Raw genomic sequence first — 23,928 nt, forward strand, 5'->3', positions numbered from 1 at the left:
AGTAATACTAGTGCTTCACAGAGGCAGGGTTTTGGTATTGATGTTGCTTTTTCAGCGTTGGAGCGCGCTGAGCATATCTTAAGTAATGTGTGTTCTGAGCTGCAAAAGGTCCCAACAACAGTTGAGCGTCTGAGCTGTATCAATGGTATCCTTCCTGATGGTCATCAATTTAATGCTGAGGAAGCTGTTGACTACATTGAGATGGAGAGAATTTTAATTGGTGATATGCGTGATGGTGCCGCTAATTTGTTCAGAGCTCGGTTCGTCTGTTGAACAACATGAAGCGTTTTAGAACTACGCAAAACTCTCGCTGCAAGCCATATGAAGAAAGTGCAAGTGTTGTTATCAAGCAGTTTGAGCGGGATGAGGCTGCTGCCACCGACAGTAGGGCTGGTGATGGTACTAAGGCTAATGTTTCTGATCACGAAACGAATGATCTTGGCTTGGAGCGTCCTGATGTTGATGTGAGTCAGTCCTCGATGTTTGCAATTTTTACTTTGTTGTTCTGCTGTCAGTGTTGTAGTTGAACTTCCTCATCTTCATCTATTTATTAATAATTTTCTTTCATGCAGATTGATCAGGATGAGGCTGCTAGCACCGATAGCAGGGCTGATGATGGTACTGAGGCTAATGTTTCTGATCAGCATACGAATGATGTTGGCTTGCAGCACCCTATTGTTGATGTGAGTCAGTCCTCATTGTTTGTATGTTTTTACTATGTTGTTCTGCTGTCAGTATTGTAGTTGAACTTCCTGATCTACATCTGTTTATTAATTTTTCTTTTCATGCAGGAGGCCAGTCATAATGTTGAGGCTGCTGTTGACCGTGAAGTTAATGATCCATCCATTGATAAGTGCAAGGTTATTTTTATTTTTATTGTGTTTATTCATATTTTCTTGAATTTTCATGCGCACCAATGTGTCTTGATTGTTCATTTTTCTATCCCACACCGTTTAGAGTTTGCAAGGGGGTAGCTACCTTTTTTGTTACTGTTGTTCTAATTCCTTGTGTTTATTGTTGCTCATAGTAGCATTGTTTTTTGCCTCATTACATTTGAATCAGGGTCCTATTGTTGGCGATGAGCCTTGTTTGCCCGTTGGTGATGTTGCTTTGAATGTTAGCAGCGGCAAGATTGATGATGTTGCTGTGAATGCTTCCAAGGTTTGTTTTTCTGTGCACCTCTTGGTAGCTTATTTTTTATTGTTAGTTTTGGTCATATTATTCACTTTTTTTGATTTTTTATTTTCGTCAGATTACTGATGTTGAGCGTGAGGTTGTCCTTAGTGGTGGAGATGATGCTCGTGGTGTTCCATTGAGTAGTGGGCGCAATGTTGGTAACAAAGTTGCTGATGAGGATGCTAGCGCTGCCAGCATACTTGATGCCAAATCGCCTGGTGTTGGTATTGCTGGGAATGAAAATGTTCCTGATTGTGAAGATTTGTCGCCGGAGAATTTCCCGCCTGGAGGTCTTGATTACGGTGATGCATTGCAAGATGCTTCTAGCATGGAGGAGGTGCCATCTGAGGATGATGATTTACTTCTGTCAATTTCTTTTGACCCCTCGACGCAGGAGGCGCTCTTGTCGTCCCAGGATTTTCTTTCTATAGACCTTGAAAGCGCAGCAATATTGGTGTCCTCTCAAGATGTCCCATCGTCAAACCCTAAAGCTGGAGGCATAATGGTCTCATCACAGGAACTACCATCGTCGTCAAACCTTGATAGTCCAGGTAAGGATTTGTAAATGAGGCGTACTTCTCAATTTTGGCATTTTGGACATGTTCTCTTGTAGTTGTTGAACTTATTATTTTTCTTCATTTTCTGCAAGCAGAAAGTGGTAATGTTGTTAAGGTTGATACGTTTTTCTTCGCTGTTACGAGGTTGCGCACGAACCGTACGAAATGGTTAGTTTGGGATTTTGCCCATACCATTTTTGTCTCTTTTTCTTTCTCTCGTATGATTATTGTTGTTGTTGCGGTAGTTTTATTTCATGTAATCTTTTGTGTTTTTCTAGTCACAAGCTGATGTTTCAAAATAAAGAATGTGATGCCAGTGTTGGTTCTATTGCTAAAGCGTTTGTCCCCACTGGCATGCTCAACTCAGACAGTGCTGACGTTGTTTTATATTCTCTACGTCAGAAGTACCGAGACACTGACAAGTTGATAGTTCCTAGATGGGTGACGGTCAGTATTTTGCTTTTTTGTAAATAGGATGATAACTTATTTTGCCAATTTTCTAATTGTTGTTGTTCTTTTTGTACAACAGACCAAGATCCGTGATGGAAATATTGATTCCAATGTGCTAAATTGGTTCACGAGATCAGGTCCTGATGGTTTTAACCAAGAGGTGAACTTGGACTTTTTGTACTCATTAACTAGAACTGTCATGTTTTCTTTGCAGTTTTGGGAGGTGGGGGAATGAACTTGATTAGCCTGCTTTTACACCTGTACCTATGAATGATGCGTGCTTCTTTTATTAAAGCTGCACTTATTGTTGCAAGGAAATTGAGCTGATATGATTGTTCCTCAATTTTGGGCGGTGGATATAAACTCTTATGATTATCTGATTTTTTGTTTGTACTTCTGAATTTCAATTTCCCTCTTTTATTTTATTGTTTGGAGGCTGAATTTTTTGTTTCATTATGATTTGGTAAATTCATTTTTCATCTGCAATTTTTTTTCCAGCTTCTTTTCCCTACATTTGATCTGCCGTCATTTGTGGCTACCATGAAGCCTAGCGAAGAATCTGGGCATTGGTGATTGATTGTTCTGAATTTGAGGTTCCATCGTTTTGAGTGTCTTGATTCACTCCGTAATGAAACCTAGGGTGATGCAGTTAGATTCTTAACGACTATGACAGATAATATAAAGAAGCTTTGGATGGAGTCGAGTGTAGACAGGGCCAAACCGTTTTCGCCGGTGCATATTGATGGTTTCTCTTGCGAGTTTGTGCGGGTGCCGCAGCAGGAAAACACGTGAGTATCCGTTTTTAATGATTTTTTCTCGTTGTTTTTGTTGCTGGGAGGATGTTGTTCCTGTATTTTCGGATTTGTGTTGTACCATTTTTTGTTTTTTCCTTTGTTTACAGGCATGATTGTAGATTCTTTATGCTACAAAACTGCAAGACCTATCATTGCCGGGAAGATGGTGTAATTGAAATGGTCGATTACAGCCATGAAGACATTCTTGACATTAGGAAGACTTTGCTGTATACCTGCGCAACTAGCAATGTGTTTGATGTTGACTTCCGGGGTTTGTTTGGCATCGAACCCTGTATGTGTGCATGGACTTTTGTAATTTTTTTGCAGCTTGTACTTCTCTATTAGTACTGTCGTGAAATATGTATTTGAACTTACCCTTTGTGCGGTCTTCTTCTTTTTTTGTTTTTGTTTTTTCAGGTGAGTGGCTGGATCTTGGTGAGCATGACTATAGGTTCTTTGGCAGCCAGTTCTCGGAGATCGAGCGCGTAGCTATTGATCTTAGCCGGGGGTGTTCTCCTGAAAAGACAAGAACTGGTGTTATGAAGGGGCGGTTGGGAGCTCTGAGAGGTAATACGCCTGCTTGTGCAGAGAGCCCTACTACACCCAAGAACCCCGTTGTGGAATTGATAGACAGCGATGATGATGTGTTTGACAAGATTGCTGGCGTTGGAAGAGTCACGAGGAGCGTTGCTGCCAAAGGTTTATCTCCCCTTGCTGGAATAGTGGCTCGTAGAGCTGGTGGTGCTAGGAAAGATCCTCCTTTGGATTCTGGCAATGTTGTAAGGACGAAGCGTGCGCCCAGAGCTCCTATAAAGGTTTGCTCCCCTGTGCAGCAGCTTCACCCTCATAAATTCCCTCACCTGGACAAGGCTCGCATGTTGTATAATCTGTTGCTTAGTGATGAATGGAGTGAGAAGTATGCCGAGTGAGTATCTCTCATTATTTTTCCTCTTCTTTTTCTTCTGTTGTTTGTGACTGCTAGATAAATATGACCTGAACTGTTCCTTTTTATACAACTTGAACTGCTATGAATGCCTTATCTTTGCTTCTCCTTCGTTTTGTTCTTGTGTGTGCTGTAGGAATACATTCAAATGATACCTCAGCCCGATGAAAGCGTAACTAGCTTCACTAGGAATCGCATCTGGGAAGTTTTTTCACCTGGGCAAATGATGGAGGGTGATGTAATGGATTTCCTCCTTTATGATTGGAAGCAAGATCCTGAGAGAAATGCTGATTTCGCATCTGGGAAAAGGATATTGCTGAGTCCATATTTCATCACGGTAATCAATCAGATCGGTTTCTTTCTATTGAACAAGACTTCCTATTGTTTTTACGAGTTTTAGTAATACTTTGCTTGTTGATCCTTTTCTGCTGTCTATTTCTATTTTGGCTTTTTTGCAGGTTGTGCTTGACTGTTCATTTTACGGTGATGAAAATAAAGTGTTTAATGTGGAGAGTGCAACGAGAGATTTCAAGAGCTATGTTAAAGATAAGGAAGACTTGCTTAGTGCCGACCTAGTGAGATCTACTAGCTGATTTTTGGTTTTTATTTGTTTGTTTTGATGCTAGTTTTTATTTTGAATATTGAACATCTCTTTTTTGGTCATTTGTTTTTAGATCATGATTCCTCTATTCAAGCCTATGTTTTTAGCAAAGGATAAGAAATTGAACCACTATTCGTTATATGTCATGAATCGGTACCGAAGTAGCGTTGACATCCTTGACTCTTTACCTTATCCAAAGAACCGCCGTCCTTCAAAGAACACCTATCATAAAGACTGCGAGAAGATTGTGAGTGACATTTATTATCTGTACTGGATTAATTTTTCTGCATCTTTGTTTCTGTTTTTTCTGAGACCTAAAACTATGTGGTTTCTTTTGTTTTTTTACAGATTTCTAGATTGGTCCAAGTAATGAAGGCTGTGTATGGCGATGCTCAGTACAATGCGAGCAAGCAGCCCAATTGGGAGCTGCTTGCAAAGAAACCAACGTTAGTCAAGGTTCCACTTCAAGGGCCAAATGAATGTGGCCATTATACTCTGAATTATGCGGGATCCTATGATGGTGAAAAGATCGTTGAGAACATTTGAGATAATGATGTGGGTTCTTGTTGAGCTTTTCACTTTTTGTTTTTGGCTTATTGTGTATCCATTTTTTATGTGTCATGATTTTTGATAATTTGTTTTACTGTTTTGCAGCCACACATTGTTGACTGGAACGCTGAGGATCTGTATAGAGTTGTGTTCAACCGGAATAGCCAGCTTGTGGTTACGGAGCTTCCCAAGGAGGTTCAGGCTTTGGCTCCTGATGCATAGGAGAAATGGTCATCATTTGCATAGTGAATGGGATAGTTGTGTAATATATCTCTTGAAAACATTGTAGGCTCTATTTGTAGTGTTTCATGTTTTGTCGAGTACTATGTAATAACTAGTATATTTTGTATTGTGTTCAAGTGTGGCACAATGTTTAAGAAACCTTTTTTCCATGCTGATTGTGTGGTTGAATAGTTGTTTCACTTGTGCATGTTTCATCGGGAATTCGTTTTGGTTAAGTTTTATTTTTTTGTACTGAAGACTTATATACTAGTTGAACTAACAACACCTTTTTTCAAGTGTATTTATGAGTTGTTGCTGAGAAAGTAAGATTTATTTTATTTTTATCTGATTCCAACCTAAGTTGGACCTTTATAGATTCTGTACTCTCATTTTCTTGTACTTATGATATAGTTCTGTGACTACTGATTTGTAGTCTCATTCAGCGTAAGGCTTTTAAAATTTGGTGCCAAATTTTTGTTTGAACTTCTTGAACTTTAGTAGTTGAACTTCCTAGTAAAAGTTAAAGCACATGTTTAAATTAGCTACGTTTAAGAGATAGCCCTATTAAGTTCAAAACTACTTCTTTCTCAAGGCATTAATTGGTATCATCATAGCACTTACCGAATAAAATAAGTTGTACTGAGATTTCAATTGTGCTAGTACTTTGATTAATTATTTATTTTTTGTGTTGTTTGAGGCTAGTACGTCTTCTTTTGTGTTTCTTGTGATTTTTCTCCTTTGTCGAACTTATATCTTTTTGATTTAGTTTGGCCTTCTTTTTTTCTAGGCCGTGGTTCTTCTCTAGGCAATGTTTGGTATAATCATAGCACTTGCCGTATAGACTTAGTTGTACTGAGATTTCAGTTGTATTATTACTGTTATTCTTAGTGTGTCACTGTTTTAGGGAATGCGAACTGAAGCTTCCCATTCCTTTTTATATTTTGTAGAATGAATGTACCGTGTTTTCAAGTGTACCAGAACTTTCAGTCCTAGCATGCTAGTGACTAGGAAATACGTACTGGTGTTTCTTTGCTCTTCCTGTTGCAGTATTCACTATGTGCTAATGCTTTGTTCCGGTTCTCTATTAGAAGGAGGCCTTAATATCCCTTAGTTTTCGCTAGGACCCCGCTGAACACGGGAGGGTAGGACAAAAGATGTCATACAAGTTCTTTTCCATAAGCACGTATGACTATTTACGGAATACATGCCTACATTACATTGATGAATTGGAGCTAGTTCTATATCACCCTATGTTATAGCTATTACATGAGGAATCGCATCCGGCATAATTATCCATCACTGATCCATTTCCTACGAGCTTTTCACATATTGTTCTTCGCTTATTTACTTTTCCGTTGCTACTGTTACATCTACTACAAAAACCCAAAAACATTTATCTTTACTTTTGCTATCGTTACCTTTATTATCATACCACTTTTGCTACTAAACACTTTGCTGCATATACTAAGTTATCCAGGTGTGGTTGAATTGACAACTCAACTGCTAATACTCAAGAATATTCTTTGGCTCCCCTTGTGTCGAATCAATAAATTTGGGTTGAATACTCTACCCTCGAAAGATGTTGCGATCCCCTATACTTGTGGGTTATCAAGACTAATTTCTGGCGCCGTTGCCGGGGAGCATATCTCTATTCTCTGAGTCACTTGGGATTTATATCTATTGATCACTATGAAGAACTTGAAAGGCGATCGAACTACTATTTTGCCCTCAACTACGAGGGGAGGTAAGGAACTGCCATCTAGCCTTGCACTAGATTCTCCTTCCGTTGTTAGTAGGCTTGTGACACCTAAACCTACTACTGCTATGAATTCTGATATGTCGCATGGTATTGATGATGCTACTTCTTCTATGCATGATGAAACTACTTCTTTGCGTGATACTACTGTGCCATTAGGTGAATTTCCAGATGAACAAGTTGCTAGAGTTAGGGGGAATGAAAATATTGAAGAACCTATTATTGATGATAGTGATGATGAAGGTTCCCCTAATGCTTATGTATTACCTATTGTTCCTAAGGGTTATGTTATGAATGAAGTAGCTGCTATGGAAATTCTTGCTTGCAATGATAGAAATGATCTTAAGAAATTATTAGCTAAATGGAAGCAGCAGTCTCTTAATGCTAGAATGAAACCCGATCCTGCTTTTGCTACTTCACCTATCTGTGTTACTGATAAGGATTATGAATTCTCTGTTGATCCTGATATTATTACTTTAGTTGAATCTGATCCTTTTTATGGCCTTGAATCTGAAACTGTTGTGGCACATCTTACCAAGTTGAATGATATAGCCACCCTGTTTACTAATGATGAGAAGTCTCGCTATTTATATATCCTTAAGATATTTCCGTTCTCATTAAAGGGTGATGCTAAGACTTGGTATAATTCTCTTGCTCCTGGTTGTGTGCATAGTCCCCAGGATATGATTTGTTACTTCTCTGCTAAATATTTCCCTGCTCATAAGAAACAAGCTGCCTTGCGGGAAATATATAATTTTGTGCAAATCAAAGAAGAGAGTACCCCACAAGCTTGGGGGAGGCTTCTCCGGTTACTTAATGCTTTGCCTGATCATCCTCTTAAGAAAAATGAAATACTTGATATCTTTTATAATGGACTAACCGATGCTTCCAAGGACTACTTGGATAGTTGTGCTGGTTGTGTTTTCAGGGAAAGAACAGTCGACGAAGCTGAAATACTATTGAATAATATGTTGACTAATGAAAATAATTGGACTCTTCCTGAGCCAATTCCTGAAGTAATTCCTGAACCAATTGAGCCATCTCCGAGCCTATTCCTAAACCCACTCCAAAGAAGAGAGGTGTTTTATTTCTCAGTCCTGAAGATATGCAAGAAGCAACGAAATCAATGAAAGAAAAAGGTATTAAAGCTGAAGATGTTAAGAATTTACCTCCTATTGAAGAAATACATGGTCTTAATATACCGCCTGAAGAACCATACTGTCTTGATAACCGGACACAGGTAGTAAAGGTAAATTCTCTCTATAGATATGATAAAGTTGAAATACCCTCTACTAAATTTCATAGCCCATGCTTAGATGAATTTGATGACTTTATGGCTAGACAAGAAAGTTTTAATGCTTATGTTGGTAGATAGTTAAAGAATAATGCTTTCGAGATAGGACGCTTAGGTGATAATCTGGCTAGAGTTAAAGATGAACTTCACCGCGTTAGTAAATATGCTTCTATGGTTGCTACTCAAGATGAGCAAGTACTTAAAGCTCAGAATGATTTGCTTGATGAATTAAATAATAAAAATGACTTTGCTGTTAGAGTGGCTACTAGAACAGGTAGAATGACTCAGGAACATTTGTATCCTGAAGGCCACCCTAAGAGAATCGAGCAAGATTCTCAGGGAAATAATTTAGAGGCACCTAGTTCTTCTAAAAAGAAGAAAAAGAAAAACGATAGAACTTTGCATGCTTCTAGTGAACCTATTGTAGACACACCTGAGAATCCCAATGATATTTCTATTTCTGATGTTGAAACTCAATCAGGTGATGAACATGAACCTAGTGATAATGTTAATGATAATGTTCATGTTGATGCTCAACCTAGCAATAACAATGATGTAGAGATTGAACCTGCCGTTGATCTTGATAACCCACAATCAAAGAATCAACATTATGATAAGAGAGATTTTTGTTGCTAGGAAGCACGGTAAAGAAAGAGAACCATGGGTTCATAAACGCATGCCCTTTCCTCCTAAACCATCCAAGTCAAAGGATGATGAGGATTTTGAGCGCTTTGCTGAAATTATTAGACCTATTTTCTTACGTATGCACTTAACTGATATGCTCAAAGTAAATCCTTATGCTAAGTATATGAAGGATATCATTACAAATAAAAGAAAGATACCGGAAGCTGAGATTTCCACCATGCTTGCTAATTACACTTTTAAGGGTGGAATACCAAAGAAACTTGGAGATCCGGGTGTTCCAACTATACCATGCTCTATTAAAAGAAACTATGTTAGAACTGCTTTATGTGATCTTGGAGCCGGAGTTAGTGTTATGCCTCTCTCTTTATATCGTAGACTTGAATTGAATAAGTTGACACCTACTGAAATATCTTTGCAAATGGCTGATAAATCAACTACTATACCTGTCAGTATTTGTGAGGATGTGCCTGTTGTGGTTGCAAATGTCACTATCTTAACGGACTTTGTTATTCTTGATATTCCTGAGGACGATAGTATGTCTATTATCCTTGGTAGACCTTTTCTTAATACTGCAGGGGCTGTTATTGATTGCAACAAAGGCAATGTCACTTTTCATGTTAATGGTAATGAGCATACGGTACACTTTCCGAGGAAACAATCTCAAGTTCATAGCATCAATTCTATTGAAAAAGTTCCAACTATCATTTTTGGAGGTTTTGAATTTCCTCTCCCTACTGTCAAGAAAAAGTATGATATTCTTATTGTTGGGGATTTTCATATCCCCGTTGAGGTAACATAGTGTTATTCGAAATTTCTCCGGTTCCGTGTTATTCGGAATGAGTTTGTTAACAACACTTGATCAACCTTGTTAGTGGATTCATTTTGATGATCACGAGATGGATGAAACTAGAAGGCACAACCTTCTGTACCCTCTCTTTACTTTTTGTTATTTAGAATAAATAAAGCAAAAATAGTATTATCCGTCTGTTTTTTGAATTATCCGTGCATTAAAAAATAGTCCGAAAATAAAAGTGCTCCAAATGCCCTGCAAATTTAGTATGATTTTTTCTGGAGTATTTGAGGATTTTAGGCACCGAAAACACTGCAGGAGGGGCAAGCACCAAGCAACGTGAGAGGAGGGCGCGCCCCCCTGTCTCGTGGGCCCCTGGTAGCTCCCCTCCACTTATGCCATCACCCACACACTTCATCTTCTACCCAAAAAAATCCCCATCTAGCTCAAGCACGAGTTCTAGCTCGTTTTGTTGCGATTTTCGATCTCTTAGCTCAAAGCTCCATTCACAAAACTGCTTTGGGAGATAGTTGCTTGGTATGTGACTCCTCCATTGGTCCAATTAGTTTTTGTTCTAGTGCTTTATTCATTGCAACTTTTTGCTGCATAGGTGACCATGTTCTTGAGCTTGCATGTTAAATTTTTGAGGCCCCAAGCAATTCTAATGCATGATATAGGCTCTAGGCACTTGTAGGAGTAGTTGCTATCAATCTTGTTTAGTTTTATTCACTTTTGCTTTGAAGTTACTAAAATTTCAGAAAATGTTAAGGAGGCTCTTTAAAGGCTCTTCTAGCCAAAGCTCTGTGGAAAAACAAGCCAAAGAGAAGGAAAAAGCCAAGTATAATCTTCCTCGCTTAGCGGAAGTACGGTCGTGTGAATGGCCATGCGAGGATTTCTTGAAAGAAGCCAGAATTCATGAAGACTTTTATGCTTTAATCAAGACTGCAGGCCTCACCGGTTTCATCAACGACCGAATCGATCAGTATCTCTTACTTAACAATACTTTCGGGCAAAACTTCTATTATTATCCTAAGAAGTCACCGCCTGCAGTATCATTTCATTTATATGATGAATTCAAAGAATTGTCTTTACGTCATTTTTGCGCGGTATGTAGGATATCTTATGAGGGAGAATTAGATGAACCCCATCGTGAAGATGTGGGTGGCTTTGTTAATACTATTGTTGTAGAGGAGCGAAAGAAGGGCTCTGAGGCCAAGGTCTCTAGCATACACTTTCCTGTTTTATGCTACTTTGCCATATTTGCTAGTAGATGCTTCATTGGTCGAGGAAATAGTGGAAACTTGAGCGTCCCTGATATTATTATTCTTCAACATGCTTTGCTTGGGGACAATACTTTTAGTATGGGTGTTGTCCTTGCTAAACGGCTAGCCCTGAATCGTACAAAAGGCCCCATATTTGGAGGTATCTATGTTGCACATCTTGCCAAATATTTTCAGATACCCATTAGGCACCATGAGGAGGATGAGATAAAATTGCCTCCTCACATCTTAGATTACAAGAGCATGGTAGCACAAAAGTTTATTGTTAACAACGAAGAGAAGATGCTCTTGTGTGGACTTAGATTCAATAAGAAACACTTTGAGTTTATTATTTTGCCTGCGCCTCTGTTGTTTGACTTGCTTGCAGATAATCGTCTTGTCACGCCGGAAGCCGTGAACAATCACCAAGCTCAAGCTTTTACTCCAGAACCTGAACCTGAGCCGGAACGTGAGCTGGAACCTTATCGTGCATCATCTGTCCAGTGGGATCCGGAGATGACCAGCCAGTGGTATCCTGATTACACCTCCCATTATACAGGGGAGAGTAGCGGCGGTCCTTGGTACTAGACCAACTTAGGCCAAAAGCCTAAACTTGGGGGAGTACGTATTTCTCACCGACTTTACATTCATGTTCACACACTAGTCGTCGGTGCTCATGCTCTTTCATTGTATTATCCATGCCAGTTTAAATTTCTTTTTCTAGTTTTCTTCTTGTGTGTTTGATAAACCTTGAGAAAAAACCAAGAAATTAGTTAGTTTAAATTCTATGCTTGTAGTAGAAATTAAAATGAAAACCCAAAAAGATTTCTAGTTCTTCTTCTTACTTGTTGGGAGCTTTCCCGTGTAAATAGTTTTCTTTTCTTTTCTTTCCTTTGTGGGTCGAGAAGACCATATTGAAAATGTTTAGTGGCTCTTATATGCATGATTGTTTATTTAATTTAGAGCCCATATTACTTGTCTTCTCTCTTGAGTTGAATGCTTGCAGATTCCACCCTAGTCCAATGCACGTGCACTCTTATTATTATACACATCGTTCGGTCGTGCAAGTGAAAGGCAATAATGACGATATATGATGGACTTATTGGGATGAGAAAAGCTGGTATGAACTCGACCTCTCTTGTTTTTGTAAATATGATGAGTTCATTGTTCCTAAGTCAGCTATTATGAAGTAAACATATTTTCAATGACATTTAGAGATTATAGTTACTTGTGCCATGCTTGATTTGCTATGAGTTATAATTGTTTACCTTGCGTGCCAACATGCTATTAGAATGATTATGATGTGATATGATGGGATGGTATCCTCCTTTGAGTGTATTAAGTGACTCGACTTGGCATATGTTCACGCATGTAGTTGAATCAAATCAACATAGCCTTCACGATATTTATGTTCATGGTGGATTATATCCTACTCATGCTTGTACTCGGTGTGAATTAATTTTAATGCATGTTTACGACTGTTGTCGCTCTCTCAGTTGGTCGCTTCCCAGTCTTTTATTAGCCTTCACCTGTACTAAGCGGGAATACTGCTTGTGCATCCAAACTTCTTAAACCCCAAAGTTGTTCCATATGAGTCCACTATACCTTCCTATATGCGGTATTTACCTGCCGTTCCAAGTAAATTTGTATGTGCCAAACTCCAAACCTTCAAATGAAATTCTTTTTTGTATGCTCGAGCAGCTCATGTTACAACTAGGGCTGCCTATATCTTCCATGCTAGGTGGGTTATTCTCAAGAGGAGTGGACTCCGCTCCTCATTCACGAGAAAGGGCCGGTAACGGGGATGCCCAGTCCCATGATCCAAAAAGATCAAAGCAAATCAAAATAATTAAACAAAACTCCCCTAGGGCTGTTGTATGTTGGAGGCACTCATTGTTTCGAGCACGCCATGGATTGATGCTTGTTGGTGGTTGGGGGAGTATAAACCTTTACCATTCTGTTTGGGAACTGCCTATAATGCATATAGTATGGAAGATACAGCCATCTCATAGTTGTTGCGTTGACAGCAAAAGTATGCAGCTCAAAATGTTATTCAATCTCTATTTTAAAATCGAGCTCTGGCACCTCTACAAATCCCTGCTTCCCTCTGCGAAGGGCCTATCTATTTACTTTTATGTTGAGTCATCATCCTTCTTATTAAAAGCACTCGCTGGAGAGCACACTGTCATTTGCATTCATTATTATCTGTTTATATTGGGTATGCCTTGACTGGATCTCTTTTACCATGAATTACAATGTTTAGTCAGTCCTTGATCTTTAAAGGTGCTCTGCATTTATGTTTTGCGGTCTCAGAAAGGGCTAGCGAGATACCATTTTGTTATATCATGTTATGATTATTTTGAGAAAGTGTTGTCATCCGAGTTTTATTATTATGGCTCGCTAGCTGATTCTGCTATTGATATGAGTAATTGTGAGACCTATGTGTTATTGTGAGTATGGTTAGTTCATAATATTTGCTGAAACTTGAATGCTGGCTTTTCATGTTACAACAAAAAGAGCAAACATAGTTTGTAAATTTTTTTCTTTATCACTTTCAGTTTATCAACTGAATTGCTTGAGGACAAGCAAAGGTTTAAGCTTGGGGGAGTTGATACGTCTCCAACGTATCTACTTTTCCAAAAACTTTTGCCCTTGTTTTGGACTCTAACTTGCATGATTTGAATGAAACTAACCTGGACTGACGCTGTTTTCAGCAAAACTACCATGATGTTGTTTTATGTGTAGAAAAGAAAAGTTCTTGGAATGTCCTGGAAATCCACGGAGGCACCTTTTGGAATTAATAAGAATTTTTGGCGAAAGAATTAATGCCAGGGGGCCCATAGCCTGTCCACGAGACAGGGGGTGCCCCCCTGTAGGGCGCGGCCTCCTATCTCGTGGGCCTCCTGGACCTCCACTAACCTCAAATGCAACTCCATGTATTCACGTTCGGGGATAAAAAATGAGGGAGAAAGTTTCATCGCGTTTTATGACACGGAGCCTCCGCCAAGCCCTAATCTCTCTCGGGAGTGCTGATCTGGAGTCCGTTCGGGGCTCCGGAGAGAGGGATTCGTCGCCGTCGTCATCATCAACCATCCTCCATCACCAATTTCATGATGCTCACCGCCGTGCGTGAGTAATTCCATCATAGGCTTGCCGGACGGTGATTGGTTGGATGAGATTTACCATGTAATCAAGTAAGTTTTGTTAGGGTTTGATCCCTAGTATCCGCTATGTTCTGAGATTGATGTTGCTATGACTTTGCTATGCTTAATGCTTGTCACTAGGGCCTGAGTGCCATGATTTCAGATCTGAACCTATTATGTTTTCGTGAATATATGTGTGTTCTTGATCCTATCTTGCAAGTCTATAGTCACCTATTATGTGTTATGATCCGACAACCCCGAAGTGAGAATAATCGGGAGACTTCTTGGTGATGACCATAGTTTGAGGAGTTCATGTATTCACTATGTGCTAATGCTTTGTTCCGGTTCTCTATTAAAAGGAGGCCTTAATATCCCTTAGTTTCCGCTAGGACCCCGCTGAACACGGGAGGGTAGGACAAAAGATGTCATACAAGTTCTTTTCCATAAGCACGTATGACTATTTACGGAATACATGCCTACATTACATTGATGAATTGGAGCTAGTTCTATATCACCCTATGTTATAGCTATTACATGAGGAATCGCATCCGGCATAATTATCTATCACTGATCCATTGCCTACGAGCTTTTCACATATTGTTCTTCGCTTATTTACTTTTCCGTTGCTACTGTTACATCTACTACAAAAACCCAAAAACATTTATCTTTAGTTTTGCTACCGTTACCTTTATTATCATACCACTTTTGCTACTAAACACTTTGCTGCAGATACTAAGTTATCCAGGTGTGGTTGAATTGACAACTCAAGTGCTAATACTCAAGAATATTCTTTGGCTCCCCTTGTGTCGAATCAATAAATTCGGGTTGAATACTCTACCCTTGATAGCTGTTGCGATCCCCTATACTTGTGGGTTATCAGATCGCCAAAGCCATTGTCGGGCACTGGTCTGGTAATGAGAAAATAGACTCAGAGTGGTCAGCAGATGGTTGTGCATATATACCAATAGAACTGACACAACCTTTTTACTGTGTTATTTTCCTTTTCTTTTTTGGATGGGGGTGGTGGTTGGGGGTGGTTTTAGTGGTTGTACCTGTGAGGATGCATGTAGGAGCCTTCCTTCTCATGCACCTTAAAAATGTCTTGAACAACCACTTGAATGAATCTGCATCCTCATCTCTTATCAGGGCAAAACCAAAGAATGTAGTCTGTAAGTGGTTGTTAGTTCCGACAAACACCCCAAGTAGCATATGGTACTTCTTGGTCTTATATGTTGTGTCAAACGTTACGCAGTCCCCAAAGTCCTGATACGCCCCTCGGCAACTTGCGTTCGCCCAGAATATGTTCTTAACTCTGTCAGACTCATCGAGTTGCATGTCACAGAAGAATTCCCAGTTTATAGCTTTCATCTCCCTAAAGAAGTTGACAGTCTTTAGGACATCGTCCACATCATCAATCCTTGAATTCTTTGCTTTCGTGCATATTAAAAGTTCATTGAAAATTACATGTTGAAATGGCGTCAGGTCATGCGTTGCTCATGATTTCTTTGCTTTCGTGCATAATAAATGTTTGTACTGACAGAGGAAAAAAGACGGAGGCGGTTTATGGGAGGAGAACAAGTTTGTACTTATAGGTTAATCAGGTCTTTGGCTTTCATTTCGAGGAAGTAGCTACCAGGGTCATCACCGCCCAGTATGCTCATGATTTGTGCGTGTACAACGCCTTTGAACTGCAGGTACTTGACGTACTCCAAGATTGTTTTGTCAAAGTTTTTGTGGGAGTGCAAGAAGACAAGCATTTCCGCGGTGAGCTGTAGCCTGTGGTTGTGTTCCCAGACTATCTCTTTTACGACAAATGTTTCATCCTTTTCCTTCTTCAGCCTCATTTTAGCCCCGCAGTTAGTTCTGGCTGTCGTCTTGTTATGCTGTCTATTTGCTTCAGACACCTTTGATTCATAAACTCCATGGCACGTGCAATAAAGGTAGGCTCTGGTCTTAAACTTGGGGCCTTCCCTGACAGCAAAACCCACGCGCTTCACATATATGTTGTAGAAGTTCTTTGTTTCTTCGAAAGTTTCAAACCTCATCTCTAGCCTTGGTAGAACATAAGCTTCAATGTCAGGTGGCTGCACGCAACAGTGACCAAACAAAAACTTAGTTATGAAAATGTTAGATGGGGTGGTCACAGCACCATGCTATGGACTGTGCTTGAATTTTTTTTCTATATGGATACTTACATGTGTATAGCTCTGCGCTGCCTCCGGTGTTTGTTGTTCTCCCTGGTTTATGGGCGCCGGTGGTGTCACCCTTGGCACATGCAGCAATGCATCTCTTGGAGGGAGCAACGTTGACGAAGAACTCCGTCTCTTGTTGTACGGCCGTCTCCCCTTAGATTCATTGTGAGGTTGCTCCTGCCTATATGGCTCATATCTTGTACTTTTGAACCTGCTAGAGTGGCCAAAATTTCTGTCTCTTTGCCCTTGTCTTCCCGTCGCAACCAATTTTGCAGCACGGATGATTGATGTTGACGGAGCGACTGGTGGAAGCCTTCTTGCAACCCATCCACGGCTTCCTGTCCTTGGTTTTTTGCATGCGCTGGGGAAGGAAAAAAATTGTTGTTGGTGATATTGTTGGCCTTGTTGCAACCCAGCAGCGGCAAAGCTTGCATTCCCAGATATTGGTGTTTGCTGTATAGAAGAACATGTCCGTGCTTCGGATGATTGCGGTGTATCTTCAAATCTGCCTGTATTGTTGAAATATCCAGGCGGTATTTCTGGTGTTACCCAACCAGGTGGTGCCCCATATCTGTTTGGCTCATCAAATGCTCGCTGGGTGCACCGCCTTGCATGCTTCTGCAAATGACATTCAACAGTTTTGGGATTAATCTGGTTTCATTTTCAGTCAAACTGATGAACGTTCATGTTCAACACGGATGTACTGATGTACTGTTTTTTAGCATTGTTTGTAAACTGGACATTGGACTCATGCATGACTTCTCTTTTGTTCTTCTATAACTTATGCAACTACACTAGAAGTACTCCTAGTTTATCTATCATTGAACTTACTGTGTAACTGTGGCACTCTCTTATCACTATCTACTTGGACTGATGCATATGTTTAAGTTTTTTTACTTGAACTGAAGATAGCATACTAGATGCACTGACAGTAACCTCGACATCCTAATCGTGCATCAATGCATCTACATTACAAGTACTGCTAGTTTATGTATCACTGAACTTACTGTGTAGCAATTTTTTTTTTCAATAACAGTTTTGTTACTCGTTCGAACTGATGCAACTACATGATTTGTACTCTTAGAAATAACAACATACAACTCTCAGTGGTAGCTGAAACTTGTCACTATCTACTTGGACTGATGCATATGTTTAAGTTTTTTTTACTTGAACTGAAGATAGCATATTAGATGCACTGACAGTAACCTCGACATCCTAATCGTGCATCAATGCATCTACATTACAAGTACTGCTAGTTTATGTATCACTGAACTTACTGTGTAGCAATTTTATATTTTTTTCAATAACAGTTTTGTTACTCGTTTGAACTGATGCAACTACATGACTTGTACTCTTAGAAATAACAACATACAACTCTCAATGGTAGCTGAACCTTGTCACTATCTACTTGGACTGACGCATACACTACAAAAAAATACACTTCCGTGATGATACGTGTTTGTCACAGTAGGTCGCGTTTTTTGTCATGCATGTACATCCATGACAAATTTATGACAGAATCAAGATAGTCATACCTGTGATGTCGTAGAAGTGTTCCATGACATTACCAAAATTATCATCACGGAAGTGTCCACTTCCATGACGATAAATCGCGCGTCATAGAAGTGCTTTCGTCAAGGGGGACCAACACGTGGCATCCACCGTAACGGAACACCGTTAAGCTATCGGGTCGGGTTTTGGATCCGATAACCCGTTAACAACCCCGACCAATGGGGATTTTCCACATGTAAAATCATCATTGGCTTGAGGAAACACGTGTCGGCTCATCGTTGGGACAGATGTCGTCCACTCATTGGATGGAAGGCGCCTATGATACGTCGATTCGTGGCACGGCCCAATAGAGGCCCATTCCTGTGAAAAGGCCGACCCAGTAAAAATTAGCAGGCCAGCCCATATAAGGCCTACTTGTGTCAGGTCGATTTAAGCCCACGGCCCATACGAGATGGGCCAATTCGGCCCGTCAACGGCCCGTTAAAGATTTGACACCATTGCAGCCCATCGTCAGTTCGAGCCCGTTAACAGCCTGCTATACATTTGGGCACAATATCGGCCCGATGAGATTTCGGCCTGTTAACGGCCCATTTAATGGATGGGCCAATTTTTAGGATGTACATCTTTCGGCCTTTTAGCGGCCCATTTAAATGTTGGGCTAGTTTCCAGCCCGGTGTGTCTTTCAGCCTGTTGACGGCCCATAAATCTGATGGGCCATTTGTTGCCGGACCTGAGTTTCGGCCTTTTAGCGGCCCATTTAAGTGTTGGGCCAATTTTCTGGCCCGATGTCACTTTCAGCCTGTCAACGACCCATAAATCAGTTGGGCCATTTGTAGTCGGACCTGAGTTTTGGCCTTTTAGCGACCCATTTAAGTGTTGGGCCAATTCCCGGCCCTGTGTGCCTTTCGGCCTGTTAACGGACCATAAATGAGTTGGGCCATTTGTAATCGGAACTTAGTTTGGCCTTTTAACAGCCCATGCCCTTCATGGTCCAATACCAGCCCGGTTTCTCTTTCGGCCTGCTAAAGGCCCACAACACAGTTGGGCCATTTACAATACAACCTGACTTTCGGCCTCTTAGCGGCCCATGGTCTTCATGGTCCAGTACAATCCCGCTGTCTCTTTCTGCCTGCTAAAGGCATACAGTATAGTTGGGCCATATGTAGCCTAAACTTAGTAACGGCATGTTAACGGCCCGTGAAATAAACTGGGGCCACCTGTTGCCTGCTTCGATGTCGGCCTGTTAACGACCCGGGGGGTAAGAGGGCCGACCATTAACTTTCAGCCCAGTAACGGACCATTAACTTAATGGGCCCACTAAAGTTCGTACATGTCTTTTGGCCAAATTAGATAATTTGAGCCCATTACGACGAGCAATTATGCACAGGACCAAAACCGATCACGCAAAGGTACGGAATACAGGGAATAATGTTGCACATCCAGCATATATTACAGGAAATTACATCCACTGGGAAATCAAAGATTGATGCCAGTGCAAATAAATGAGCAGAACCTAACCATCTACAATGTCACAATCTGCAACCTCAGCACAGATGACGCCCATAAGCATGTGGGCAAGTTCTTTCTGCTTTGCTACACTGTCTCTGAAAATATTGATCAGTTGTTGTGTCGCACGACTCTGCACCTATGATTCATCCACCATTTCCATCATTGCTTCAGCCATTAATTGGTTCACAAACATACATTTATTCCGTTGCATTCGAGACAGAGGATACTGAATACATTCAGATGGCGATTTTGGCAGGCTTGTATTATTGATAGTGGAGAGTGTCTCGACCATTGCATCATAACATAAATTAGGACGGGAACCAAACAGATTAATCATGAGTCATTGCCATATTACCTGGCCTAGATTTACTGGAAAGAAACAATAGGGTTGCCTTGCTGTATTCAGAGTTTGTCTTCTTATCTTCAGCAGCCTGCACAAAATTAACACACTAGCATTGCTATCATTGGCCAAGTCATATAACAGGAAAGCAACAATGACACAACGAACGTTTGGGCAACTAGCCTACACCAAATTAACACGATATGGCACAGCTATCATCAGCCAGGTAAGGTAGTACGAAAGCAACATTGACACAATGAATGAATGGGCAACCAGAGAAGCACTACAATTCAGTAATGTGCGTGATATGAGATAGTACATTCATGCAGCTCAGTATGCAAAACTACCAGGCAGTTTTCCTTACAAAAATCAACATTGGCGCCTTTAACATTTTGCTACAACTAATTTTAGATCAGATAAAGGTTAGATTCATGCCGATTAACAAAATACATGTTGATGTAAAAATATATTGATATACAACAGGTACTTACATCAGCATTGGAGCACAAAGAATTCCCGCAGGATATTTTCCTCGAATATGATCCCAATGGAGGAAGTCTTCTATCCTTTAACCTTATTTTATAAAAGAGAGATGGGTAAGAAACATGTAGAAAATATGATCAGAATGCTATAAAATTTCATGATGCGAGGATACGCACACGCTTCTTAGAATGGAGTTGACATTCTTTTGCTGGACTGGAGTGGACTAGTTCTTTGGCCACTGGAATCTGCTTATTATCAGTCGGAGTTGGGTTTCTCTGTGCTGGAGCAGTATCTATGAAAAATGGAGTTGGTTTATTATCTCCTGGCGTTTGGATCTTTTGCAAAGACCTAGTTTGTAACCCTTCAGATTCTAACATAGCTGTCTTCCCCTTGCATGCCTTATATAGAAGAATGGTAATTCAGTTATAAAACATGCTACAGCAGAGATGGAATAGGTACTGAAGAATAGAAAGGCATGACATATTGACATGTATTCCCTCCATCCGGAAATAAATGGACGGGTCTAGGCGTATTTCAGTTCTAGATACATCCAATTTAATCCATTTCTGCGACATTTAATCCGGACGGAGGGAGTATGATGTAAGAGCTAGGGATACGATAGGACAACACAGTAAAAAAACACTGAAAAACCCACTATAGAACCAAAGTATTCAAACCCACTGATATGAGATAGTACACTCATGCAGCTCAGGATGCAAAACTACCAGACAGTTTTCCTTACAAAAATCAACATTGTGGCCTTTAATCATACATTTTGCTACAACTAAATTTAGATCAGATAAAGGTTGGATTCACGCCGATTAACAAAATACATGCTGATGTAAAAATTATAGTGATATACAACAGGTACTGACATCTACATTGGAGCACGAGAATTCCTGCAAGAATCTTTCCTCATAAACGATACCATTGCAGAAATTCTTCTATCTGTTAAGCTTATTTTCTAAAAGAGAGATGGGTAAGAAACATGTAGAAAACATGATCAGCATGCTATAAAATTTCATGATGCAAGGATACGCACACGCTTCTTAGAGTTGAGTTGACATATTTTTGTTGGACTGGTCTTTGGCCACTGGAATTTGCTTATTATCAGTAGGAGTTGGGTTTCTCTGTGCTGGAGCAGTATCTATAAAAACTAGAGTTGGTTTATTATCTCCTGGCGTTTGGATCTTTTGCAAAGGCCTTGTTTGTAACCCTTCAGATTCTAACATAGTCGTCTTCCCCTTGCATGCCTTATATAGAAGAATGGTGCTTTAATTATAAAACATGCGACAGCAGAGAGATGGAATAGGTACTGAAGAATAGACAGACATGACATATTGACATGTATTCCCTCCATTCGGAAAAAATGGATGGGTCTAGGCGTATTTCAGTTCTAGATACATCCTTTTTATCCATTTCGGCAACATGTAATCCGGACGGAGGGAGTATGGTGTAAGAGCTAGGGATATGACAGGACAACACAGCAAAAAAAACTAGTTGAATGTAAAACTATATGCTAGCGGAATACGTATAGAAATAACTAAGGCAACATACACGTGTATGATTGGGAAAATAAGATGGCATTGCAATAGAGCACTAGAACAACACTTCAATGTAAAAAAACATGGTATGGCAGACAAATGAAGTACATACTGATAAATAACAATGCATAAGATATTCAGAAGCATGATGTCCAAATTAAGTAGATGGCATTGTGATAGAGTAGAATGACATTACTTGAATTTGAAAACATGTTATCATGAATGGAATAGGTACTGAAAAACAGGAAGGCATGACATGTTTACATGCATGATCAGCATGCTAAGCACATGGCATTGCAACAGAGTAGATACACTCCAGGACATTATATGCATGTTGTACCCATATCACAGGCCAAGTTAGAGCAAGAACCTTGTGGGGTGAAGAGGATTCATCATCTTTCTGCAAGTCTTCTGAAGAACTGCCTTTACATGTTCCATCATATTGGGTATCATTGACATCAAGTTTATTGGCCTTTACATTGCTCCGTGAGGTTCTTGTGGATATATCAGTGTGTGCAATTATATCTGACATGCATGGAAGACAACTAGTAGTTAGATTTATGTAAATGAGTGCCTGTAGGAGATGACATAAATAGTAGGACTGGGGTTAACTAGCAGCAACAGGTCTCATAAACTAAAGGGAGAACACAGATGAAAGCTACAGAATATGTATCGTTTGTACTCGAGATTAACTAGATGGCACACAAAAGTATTAAAGAACAACATAGGTAATACTAGAAGTGGTATAATACTATAATCACCAGCCTGTGGGATAGCATTGGGTCATGGATGATAACTATGGAACATCGTTACCTAAAGAACAAGTATCTTAGCTGAACTATGGAATAGCTTGAACTCCTGAACAAGACCCGTAAGAAATCAGCATGAATATACAGTGAAATGTGATGATCTATTTTCCGTGCTTAGATGAATAACAAAGCCATAAATGTTGCACACAAGTAAGATGAGCGTACAACCTATCTGGCTGTCATCCATAGGAGTGAACATCATGTGCTGACTTGTCGATGGCCCTGCAGTTGTTGTGGCTGTCCATGTCGGGCACGCGCACTCGATGCTGGGAACTGTTGAGTGGGGACTGTAGCTCCCTTCTGGTGTATGCTTCCCTTGTTGGAGCAGCTGCGGTGAGTCGGAAGACGGTGTGTCTGAAGATGCAGATAACACATAATGTTAAGAACGACATATCTCTTTGATCCGAAGAAATACACTAAGAGATCAACAGCAAGGTACGAGAGTGGTCACACATCTGTTGACTGAAGACTAAATTGGGGTCACACGATTTTATTTTATTTTGGTACTGTCCGATCTATGCCGGATAGCTTGATGGCCGTCTTGTACCTCCCGGCTGACACTGTTCGGAATCTTCCCCGAAGAGCCAGCGACCAACGACAGAGCAGCCTGCCTCCGCCGTCCGTGGCCCCGGCCAAAACCCCGCATCCCGCCCCACCGCACTGCCGTGGTTGCACCGCCCCCGGGCCAATCCACAAAGACTCCCCGTCATCCAGATCCGGCGGCGGCAGTACCTTCAACCCATGCAACTCTAAAAGATAGCCATCTAAGCGCTGCTTCCGCGGAGAACTTGCGGCCCCGCACCCTTACGTTAGACACCAGCCAACTGGCATCCTAGGAGCTCCGCCTCGAGGGGTGCTGCTTCCCATTGGGAATCGATTGGCCCAGAATAAAAATTCAGACAACTGACGCCTAAATAAAGTGATTTCAGATGAGGGTGCGACCTATCTGGCGGCATGGTGAAGTAGGCAGGTCTAGCTGTCGAGTCGGTGAGGCCGGCGCGGTTGCGGTGGCGACCGGCGGCAGGGAAAGAGAGATGTCGCCACGGTCGACGGCTACACGGAAGCAGCGCCAGGACTCTGGACGGATCCGAAGTTGGAGCTACTCCGGCGCCGTGAACAACAGCGGGGGTGAATCGGCTCCGGTACGGTTCACGCGGCCGTCGTCGAGGCAGCACCAGCAGCACGGAGTAAGAGGCACACGACCCAGTGCACGACGGCAATTGGACAATGTCTTCGGTATTAGGGAGGAGGGCGGCTGTGAAATTGGTGCGGTGGGGGCGCCATGGAGGTGGGGCTAAGGTTTCGCGGCTCCGGAAAAGGGAGCTTCCCGAGGAGAAGGTGATTTGGCGCCCACGAGGTA

This window comes from Triticum dicoccoides, chromosome 3B (genome assembly GCF_002162155.2).
Source record: "Triticum dicoccoides isolate Atlit2015 ecotype Zavitan chromosome 3B, WEW_v2.0, whole genome shotgun sequence".
NCBI lineage: Eukaryota > Viridiplantae > Streptophyta > Magnoliopsida > Poales > Poaceae > Triticum > Triticum dicoccoides.